We start from the raw sequence: 10,532 nt of genomic DNA, 5'->3' as shown, positions 1-10,532 counted from the left end.
CTCGTTCGCCCGTGAATCTAGGTCACCGAACCACGTTAAATATTGTGTTCACTTGATTTACATTTTCAGATGTTTTATTTCAGCAAGTTCGCCGAAGTTTGTTTTGATATCTGTCTAAAGTTCTTAACTTGTTTTGTTTCAGCAACAATAAATCCTTGATATAAACATACCTAAGTAATGTTGATACTCTATTAATCCATCAGATAATGGAACTACCATGTATTGTCTCCGAGAATATGTGAATTTATCTTAACATTGACCAGAAAGTTCATCAAAATCTTATTCTATTTTGGTACGTGATGATGAGGAAGTTTAAAGTTATATATATATATATATATATATATATATATATATATATATATATATATATATATATATATATATATATATATATATATATATATATATGATGAGGTTCAATAGGGAACCATAATTAACCCAAGGAACCAATCTTTTTTTCAACTTTTAGAACTTATTTTTTATAAAAAAAACTAAAAATACAGAAATTCATAACTTTTTATCCTTTTTCCAATGATATAAAATTCGAATTTTTTATTATTTTTTTTACGTCAAATTCACAATGTGAATCGAAAATTCACACGGTGAATCCGAAAAATATTTTTCACATTCACAATGTTAATATATATATATATATATATATATATATATATATATATATATATATATATATATATATATATATATATATATATAGCATGCAATCCGGAAAGGACACAACTCAAGCATCAGAGAGAGGAGATGAATAGAGATTCTTGCTTGTAATTTTACATCTGCATGCAGCAGTTTTACCATGTGTTCCTCTAGATATGGAACATAAGATTACAATTTGGAAAGGACAAAACTGAAGCTTCAAAGAAATGAGATGAATAGAGCTGAATATAAGATGCACTTTCAAATCTACCATAGACACAAGCTTTCTATCTAGCATGCAATAGTGTTATTGTGTATTCCTCTAGAGTTGAAACAGAGTCGACTTGACGGTGACTTTCTTCCGTGAAGAAAGCTGGTTGCTTAGGTTGAGGTAATGCACCCTCGCTAATCAGCATCAAAACCACAGACAACATAGTTGGCCTATCTTCTGCATGATGTTGCACGCACAATAATCCAATATGTATTGATCGTAGTACTTCAGAGATGACGCAGGAGTTGCGCAAAGACGTATTCAGTAGTTGAATGGACTTGTTTTCTTTATAGAGCCTCCATGCCTAAATGAAACCAAACATCAAATAAATATGCTAATGCTGATCTTAAAGAAAACAGTAGTGGTTGTCCCTTTGAGTCTACTTACATGTCCAAGAAGGTTGTCACTATGAGCCTCATGAGAGAACTCTATTCTTTTTTCCACTCACTATCTCCAGCACAATTACACCAAAGCTAAATACATCCGACTTTATAGAGAAACATCCATGTACCGCATACTCAGGAGAAATATAACCACTACAACCAAGTTCAATTAATAAACATAGATTAGTAGGATTTCGTGTTTATTTTATTTTATTATTATTATTTTTAATTTTGCCATGTCTTGAGAAAGAAATGTGAGCATTAATATAGTCTATGTTTTGTAGAATCTTACTATGTTCCAACAACCTTCTTTGTCTTAGCCATGTCATCCTGTCCTACAAATTTCCGAGCAAGGCCAAAGTCTGATATTTTTGGGTTCATTTCACTGTCCAGCAAGATATTACCTGCCTTGAGATCTCTGTGGATGATTTGAAGGCGGGAATCTTGATGTAGATAAAGAATACCTCGAGCTATACCATGGATAATGTGAAAGCGCTGAGGCCAGTCAAGCATTGAACCTCTGGCTTCATCTGCGAAATATGAACTACTTAATAAGTCTGAATGTTGCTACAACATGTGTGAAAGTAAGGCAATAGAGGGAGTCAAACCAAACAGAAATGAGTCCAAGCTTTTGTTTTCCATGTATTCATAAACTAGAATCCTTTCATTTCCATGAATGCAGTATCCAAGAAGCTTCACAAGATTCCGATGTTGAAGTTTGGCAATACAAATGACTTCATTTTGGAACTCATCAAGTCCTTGTTGGGATGTTTCTGAGAGACGCTTTACAGCGATTACTTTCCCATATTCCAACATACCCTAAAAAATAAATATTGGAACCTACGATTGTAATATTCCTTTTGATGATACTGTCAAGTATCACATTTTAATTAAAACAGCAGTAATTACCTTGTAAACTGGACCAAAACCACCTTCTCCAATCTTATTATCAATTTTAAAGTTATCAGTAGCCTTAGCTATTTGATACATGCTAAGAAAAAGGTACCTCATCAAGGTTTTCTATCTGAACACTGGATTGATCCTTAACAAGGGTATGTGGCCTGCTTCCTACAAAAGGTTCATTTTCATTTTCTCCTAATTACATGGATATGCCAAATAATATATTCTTGGAAACTTGTAATTTGTAATGGTAATTGTTAATGTATCATTTATGGAAGCATAAAAAATGTCTTTTCTCCGTGTTACCTCGTCCTTTTTTGTGAGGCGTTTTCATTTTCTTTCTACAGGCATATGCTACTGCAGACAGAAGCAATGCAGCTGAAGAAACTGACAGCATCACCGTAAGTACTTCCTTCTTTTTCTTGAAGCTGGATCCGCCTTTTTCTAATAAATGTAATAGTTATTAATGTTACAATACAAAACCATGCAAATAAATCCAAACCTGCTGGTTATGCACATTACATCATCATATGTATGTCTAATAAGTTTTATGAAATTGTATAATGTAATCGCTTTAATTGTGTTACCTAGTCATTGCGCCTTTGAACTCCATGCTAACGTGGTGGGAGGTCAAATCTCTCGGCCAACCATGTCACCCCACAATTCAACAGGCTCAAGACTTTTCACTTATATATATATATATATATATATATATATATATATATATATATATATATATATATATATATATATATATATATATATATATATATATATATATACCTGCTAACTCAGAGCTTGCCAGTCGTATGTATAGTTCCTGCTGATCTTCATACTCAGTAATATCCATGAGGTCATCAAACCATAGCAAACACCCACTTCCCCCGTTTCTGATATCTACATTTGCGTAAGCTGTACAAGAGCAATTCCTTCTGCATACCATCTCACATTCACCAAGAGACATGGTCACGTTGTACCATGAGCGCCGTGTGTCTGGAAATTTCACACCTGAAATTTTATGGAAGACATCTCGAGTCCCACAATTCAAAGGCTTTCTGCGTTGACACCCTAACGACCAATCTCCTCCATTCCAATCTTCTGACACTCGTGGTTCAAAACCTTCCATACAACTACAAGGGGGAAGTTCGATGCTGCAGATTCCATAAGGACCACAACGTCCATAATAACTACAGCTATCAACTACTATATTTCCATACATGACCCATTCTTGTGTTCTCTCGATCCAATTCAACTGCCGTGGGTTGCCATCGTTCATCATAACCCTCCTCAGAATAACTGAACTCTTTAGTTTAACTCCATAATATATTTCCTTATCGTTAACTGTAAACTCTGCATATAAAATTGGATTCGTGTTTTCCAATGCAAACCCGCGAAACCCAACACCATTCCATGGTCCAAGCCTGGCATGTCTAACTAGACCTTTTACCACAAATATTTGTGGATATCCATTTGTGTCTAACCAGAGTGTATACTCTCCTACAGAAGGATCATCTGGGCTCTTCCAAGATATCAAGTATCTCTCTCTTCCTGTTATCAAATCCTTCCCAAATTTCATTCCTGGTAGGAATGTGTCACCAGGGTAGTCAAAACTTTGCCAGATGGGATTTTCTTTGTTGCTACTTTCATCCCACACCACAAGATTTCCAGTGTCCAGAAGCTGTGCCACTGGATTAACAGATAATATTGTAGAATTTGATGACCAAATCACTGATCTATTACCGATACTAATACCACTGTGAATCAGCAGGATTCCATCTGTAGTGACTTCAAACACCCCAGATGCATCGGTGATTGGTGTGTGCCTGTTAGCAACCCAGACAACTGTACAAGGTGATATCTTCTTGTACCATATCCCCAAATATCGATTCTTTGACTTTCCGGGGCTAAAAAACCCCAGTTCATACGTCTCGCCATATGAAACAATTGTGTTTCCATCTTTGATTGGTTGATTTGCAGATACACTGTCTACCGCATTAGAACATGACACGAAAAACAATATGGTACAGGATAGCAACACAAAGATGAGATAGACAACCATTGATATATTCTTGAAAATGGTATCGATATATTCTTGAAAATGGTGGGCGGTGGAAGGATTGGATTAAGATTGTAGAAACAATTTCAGAATATATCCCCTTTGAGAACTTTTGGCAGAACAGAGTGCTTTCCAACCAATAAAAAAATGAGAGTTATATCTGTGTTTAACATTGAACAACTGTATTGTGATGAACTTTTTTCTAACTCGAAAGACTTCAACTTCATAAATAAATAAATAAAACTAGAAAGACTTTTAATAGCACCACATAAGTTTTAATTTTTCTTTTTAAAACTTATAATGAGAAATTCTAATGACGTGAAACCTTCAATTTTGAGAACTGGACTTTAAGACGTTTAATTTCATACGACATAACTTTTAATAGCACCACATAAGCTTGAATTTTTCATTTTAAAACATACATAAGTTATAATGAGAAATTCTAATGACATGAAACCTTCACTTTTGAAAACCGGACTTTAAGACGTTTTCATAGGAAATACACTCAGATCGACCTCCGTTGACCATTTCATGTTCTTATTTAACGTATCGTGTACGAGGTTATTCTTGTAGTTTTGATATGTTGTCCAAAACCTCTTCTGGATGATGCGAAGCATAAAGAAAATACATGGTTAATTTCATAGGTCATACATTGAGATTGACCTCCGTTTACCACTTCAAGTTCTTATTTAACATATTTCATAGGTCATACATTGAGATTGACCTCCATTTACCACTTCAAGTTCTTATTTAACATATTGTGTACGAGGTTATTCTTGAATCTTTGATATATTCTCCAAAACCTCTTTTGGATGATGTGAAACATAAAGAGAAAAGTCAGAAAACAGGGTTAATTTCATAGGATTGACCTCCGTTTACCACTTCAAGTTCTTATTTAATCGTATCGTGTACGAAGTTATTCTTGTATCTTTAATATGTTATCCAAAAACCACTTTTGGAAGATGGGAAGCATAAAGGAAAAATAGGGGCAAAAAATAAGAGAATATTAAAAGGACAACAACTTTTGATCGGCCACTCACAACATGTTCGTGATTTTGTATCATCAATGTGTATTTAAATGTAATGGATTGAGTTGTTAACCTAAATCAATCTTCATGAATATTAAACAAGTGAGGAAGGTGTGGAGTGCACACTTGTTTAAGTTCATTCAAGATTTAAAGTAGACTGTCATTTAGGGGTGAAACCCCTAAACGAACAGCGGTCTGGGACAGCGCCCCTGGGAGCAGGGTCAAAGGGGCGACAGTCCTTGGCGGGGTCCAAGGGGCAAATTTTTTATATGAGTTATGTTGTTATATAAAAAATGCAAAAATGCATTAGAAATCTGAATTCTTGTAAATGAACCTGATTTTTTACTTCATTTTGACCCTTATTAATAATACGATCTTAGTGATAGTTTATGACTATTATAAACTGTCTTTTGACAGTTTAAGTAGTTTTTTGTAACAAATCAGGTCACTTCAAGAAAGATTTACGTTTTCGTAAAGTGAACAAGGATGGCGATGGACCAAGTGAATCCAAGGATCCAGAAAAGCAACAATGTCAAATTTTTGTTTTCATGCAGAATTCTAAATATATTTAGAATTATATTTATGTGATTTCTGAAGCATTTTATGTACAGGATGATAATGTTGCATGGTGGGTTGATTCGGGAGCAACAAGTCATGTTTGCAAATATCTATATTGGTTCAAGGACTTTCAACCAATTGAAGATGGATCTGTTGTGAAGATGAGAAATGTTGCAACTGAACCAATCAAGGGACTAGAATCTGTTTTACTTACCTTTACTTTTGGGAAATGTTTGTGTTTGAACAATGTTTTATATGTTCGAGGGATTCATAAGAATCTTGTGTATGAAATTGTATAAAATAATTGTGGTTACAAACAAGTATTAGAAAGTGACAAGTATATCTTGTCAATACGTGGTTCTTTTATGGGATTTGGATATGTATGTAATGGAATGATTAGGCTTAATATTAATTATCCTTCTATTGATAATTATGTTTGCATGGTTTCTAATAGTACTAGCAATAATTTTAATAAAATATGAATTATGGCATGCTATACTAGGACACATTCATTACAAGATATTAAAAGGCATGTTTAAAATGAGTTTAATTCCTTCTTTTGATATGCAAAATAATGAAAAATCTAAAACATGCATGCTAACTAAAATCACTGGACAACCTTTCAAAGATGTTGTTAGGGAAAGCAAGGTGTTGGATCTTATACATAGTGACTTATGTGATTTCCATGCAACACCTTCCCTTGGAAACAAAAAGGATGTTGTTACATTTATTGATGATGCATCTAGATATTGTTATGTCTATTTGCTACATTATAAGGATGAAGAACTTGATAAATTTAAAATTTATAAACAACAAGTTGAGCTTCATAAAAATTAATTAATAAAATTCTTGCGTAGTGATAGAGGTTTGTGCTTCATTTCTATTGCAACTCATTTATATCGTTTATTTAGTTATCATTAATTAACATGTCTATATTTCATTGTCTATATTTCCCTGTCTTTCTTTATGAATTATCTATAGTCAAGAAGCTGATGTTTATGTTTACGACTCATCATTTGAATTTTTCGGAAAAACAGTTTCACAAAAATAGGGATTGTTTTGAATTGACATAATATACACACTTCAATGTATTGCAACTAATTTATATCGTTTATTTAGCTATCATTAATTAACATGTCTATATTTCCCTGTCTTTCTTTATGAATTATCTATATTCAAAAAACTGATGTTTTTCTGACTCATCATTTTAATTTGTCGGAAAAAACAGTTTTACAAAATTTGGGATTGTTTTGAATTGACAGAATATATACGCTTTAATGTTTTGAACACAATTATCTACACTAATATTCTTACTAAAATGTTCATATTTTCATACAGTTCTTATGTAACGAATATTCATCTGTTATATTTTTTTCATAAATTATTCATTTAAAAAAACTTTTCATAAGTACGATGCTTAAATTGTGACATCCCAAAATCTCGGCCAGAAAAGACCGATTTTCATTTATGCTTTTAAATAATTTCAGAGTAAATCCTTTTGATTTGAAAGAGTTGCGGAATTTGTTCCCAAAAACAAAACATGATAAAACAATGTTTACCAAAGCATTTCATAAAAGAAATGTATTTTCATTATATAATCAAAACTCGGGGTGTCATGTTCCGATACAGACCAATAAGCATAAACGATAACATTACAAGTCATTCAACATATATATATACATATACAGACTTGTAAACAAAACAACTTGATGGCTCATCCATCTCATGCCCTTGCGCCACTTCCTGTAATACAAATAAAACTGAGTGGGTCAGGCTTGGGAGCCTGGTGAGCATATAGGGTTTTCAACCCATAATAAATAATTATATTTAATTTCCACCAACCAACAATAACCCAATTACCCATTCCCGTTATTCTCACTTTATGTCCCTAAAACAACTAACATAAGGGACCTAGTCTAAGAATATTTCATCGGGGCGACAACACATGCTTCGGGGGTTCCTCAGCAATATAAGTCAAATAAGGCAACCATGAGGGGGATGGAGTACAGCGAATGAACACCCGAGTTCATTAACACCTACAGGTGGCGAACCTGCTAATGTTCCACAAGACTATCTAGAAAAGTCCGTGGTCGTCATCTAAACTCCGCTAGATGACTAAATCAAACAACAACGAGGTCTCTCATCTGTTTATTACACACCAACTATCTACCCATGTTCTACCCAACATATTAGTAGATAAAATATACATTTTTATACATAGTTTAAAAACCTGTATAACATGCTTTAATCAATACATATTCCACATAACAGATGAGGCACACACACACATAACACGTATTTCATAGAGAAATAATCAGATCTATAAGATAGAAGAAAGTGAATACACATTCACACATATAAACAACAATATACTTAATACACTCAAACCATACTTGTATTATTATCGTGTTTATGAAAGGTAGTATACACTCACTTGATCAGAAGATGATCGGACAGCACTACGGCTTACAGATGTAGTAATCCTCAGCAGATCTGGAAGATCTTCACAAAAATCGAACTTCTCGCGGGCAGAGCTTTGGCTCGGGAATCGCACTTCTCGGGATCTCGGGAGCGCGAAACTTCCTTCTTAACTTGGATATGAGATCCGGGGTGTCGGGATGGCTTCGGGGGTTTACACGCAGAGCTTCGGCACAAAATGGAGGAGAAATGAGCAAATAAGCCCGGAACCCTCGCATCCTATTTATAGGAGGCTGGAGCCTCGGAGTACGCGGGGCGTACTGGTCCGAAATCGTCATTGCGTTCGTCATCCGAAGAACTCGAGTGCGAAGGTCGTCATGCTTCGCTGTACGCGGGGCGTACAGCAGTACGCTGGGCGTACTTCGGATATTCCCGGTGACTCCCCCTTCGGATAATACCAGGTTTTATAATTAAATTTAAATACAAATTATTTAATAAACTTTGTAAATTCATATCTTCTTCATACGAACTCCGTTTTCGACGTTCTTTATATCCACGCGAAGGTGAGACTACGCTCTACAACTTTCGTTTAGACTCCGTCGGCTAATTTTAACTTTATTTTTATTATTTATTTTTAATAGGTTGGGACAGAAAACTTCGTTATAAATTCATAACTTCTTCGTTTGACGTCGGTTCTCGCCTAACTTTTCATCGCTTCGATACCAACAACGAGATCTTCGATTCTCGTTTAGATCGATTCAACTAAAAACCGCTTGATCTCAAATCGTGTATTTCGGGCTGCATACCGCTAAGTCGAAACTTCAGAAAATCATAACTTCCTCATACGAAGTCAGATTTGGGCGTTCTTTATATATTCGGAAACCTCGTTTCAACTACTACAACATTAACCAAAGATATCAAGTTTATTTTACACTAAAATTTTGACGCTTATTTTTATTCTTAATTAATCAAACCACATAATTAAGCAATTAAGCACAAAACACATAATACTCAAATAATACGATCTTATTATTTCAAAACGGGTTACCAAGGTTAACCTAGACTATTACAATGCTAAAAATGGCATGCCCGGAAACACAGGCGTTACAATTCTCTCCACCTTAGAATGATTCCGTCCCCAGAATCACACATCAACAAACAAATGCGGATAGCGACTCAACATGTCACTCTCCGTCTCCCAGGTGAGATTCGGCCCATTCGTGTGTTTCCATCGGACAAGCACTAACCCAACCATTTTGCATCGCAACTTCTTAGTCTTTCGGTCAACAATTGCCTCTGGTTCTTCAATCAACCTTTTGTTCTCATCAATTCTCAATTCATAAATTGGAATTATGTCGGGAACTTCTCCCGTGAACTTCCTCAAATAACACACATGAAAAGTGTTGTGAATTCCATTCAGTTCTTCTGGTAGTTCGAGCTTGTAAGCTTGGTTCCCAATTCTCTAAAGAACTTTAAATGGTCCAATAAACCTTGGACTCAACTTTCCCCTTTTACCAAATCTTATAAGTCCCTTCCACGGCGAGACTTTAAGCAAAACCGAATCTCCAACTTTGAAGGTCATTGGCCTTCGCTTCTTGTCAGCATAGCTCTTTTGACAATCTTGAGCTGCTAACATTCTTTCTCTAATTATTTTCAACTTTTCAGCGGTTTGATGGACCATCTCGGGACCCATAAACTGCTTTTCTCCAGCCTCAAGCCAACAAGACGGCGTACGACACTTCTGTCCGTACAAAGCTTGATAAGGTGCCATCTTTATGCTCGAGTGGAAACTATTATTGTAGGAAAATTCTACCAAAGTTAAATGTTCATCCCAGTTACCTAGGAATTCTAGGGTACATGCTCTCAGCATATCTTCAAGTGTTTGTATCGTTCTTTCACTCTGACCATCAGTCTGCGGATGGTAAGCTGTACTTAAACATAACGTGGTACCCATTTCCTCTTGTAGACTTTTCCAAAACCTTGAGGTGAAACGGATATCACGATCTGATACAATCGTTAACGGAACACCGTGAAGCCTCACAATCTCCTTCACGTAAGAATTTGCAAACTTCTCCATAGACCATTTCTCCTTGGTTGCTATGAAATGCGCACTCTTAGTGAATCGATCAACGACCAACCAAATCATGTCGTGACCATTCTTTGTTCTGGGCAGTTTAGTGACAAAATCCATAGCAATGTCTTCCCACTTACCCATAGGCACAGACAATGGTTCTAAACTCCCATATGGTTTCTGATGCCGTGTCTTG

At 35.2% G+C, this 10,532-nt stretch overlaps 1 pseudogene across 1 annotated transcript; it reads right to left on the bottom strand.

Moving 5' to 3' along the window:
- Nucleotides 1–748: 748 nt before the first annotated feature.
- Nucleotides 749–4,432, bottom strand: LOC145070032 (G-type lectin S-receptor-like serine/threonine-protein kinase At4g27290; annotated as a pseudogene). The gene is made up of 7 exons (XR_013689796.1): nt 2,973–4,432; nt 2,512–2,639; nt 2,215–2,373; nt 1,914–2,124; nt 1,598–1,835; nt 1,310–1,458; nt 749–1,226 (listed from the first exon to the last, which is right to left on the bottom strand). The product of XR_013689796.1 is annotated as a G-type lectin S-receptor-like serine/threonine-protein kinase At4g27290 (transcript).
- Nucleotides 4,433–10,532: the final 6,100 nt, after the last annotated feature.

This window comes from Lactuca serriola, chromosome 8 (assembly GCF_051521515.1).
Source record: "Lactuca serriola cultivar US96UC23 chromosome 8, Lser_US96UC23_V15, whole genome shotgun sequence".
Taxonomy (NCBI): domain Eukaryota; kingdom Viridiplantae; phylum Streptophyta; class Magnoliopsida; order Asterales; family Asteraceae; genus Lactuca; species Lactuca serriola.
The sequence above is the reverse complement of the archived record's forward strand: the minus strand, read 5'-3'. Positions and strand labels throughout refer to the sequence as shown.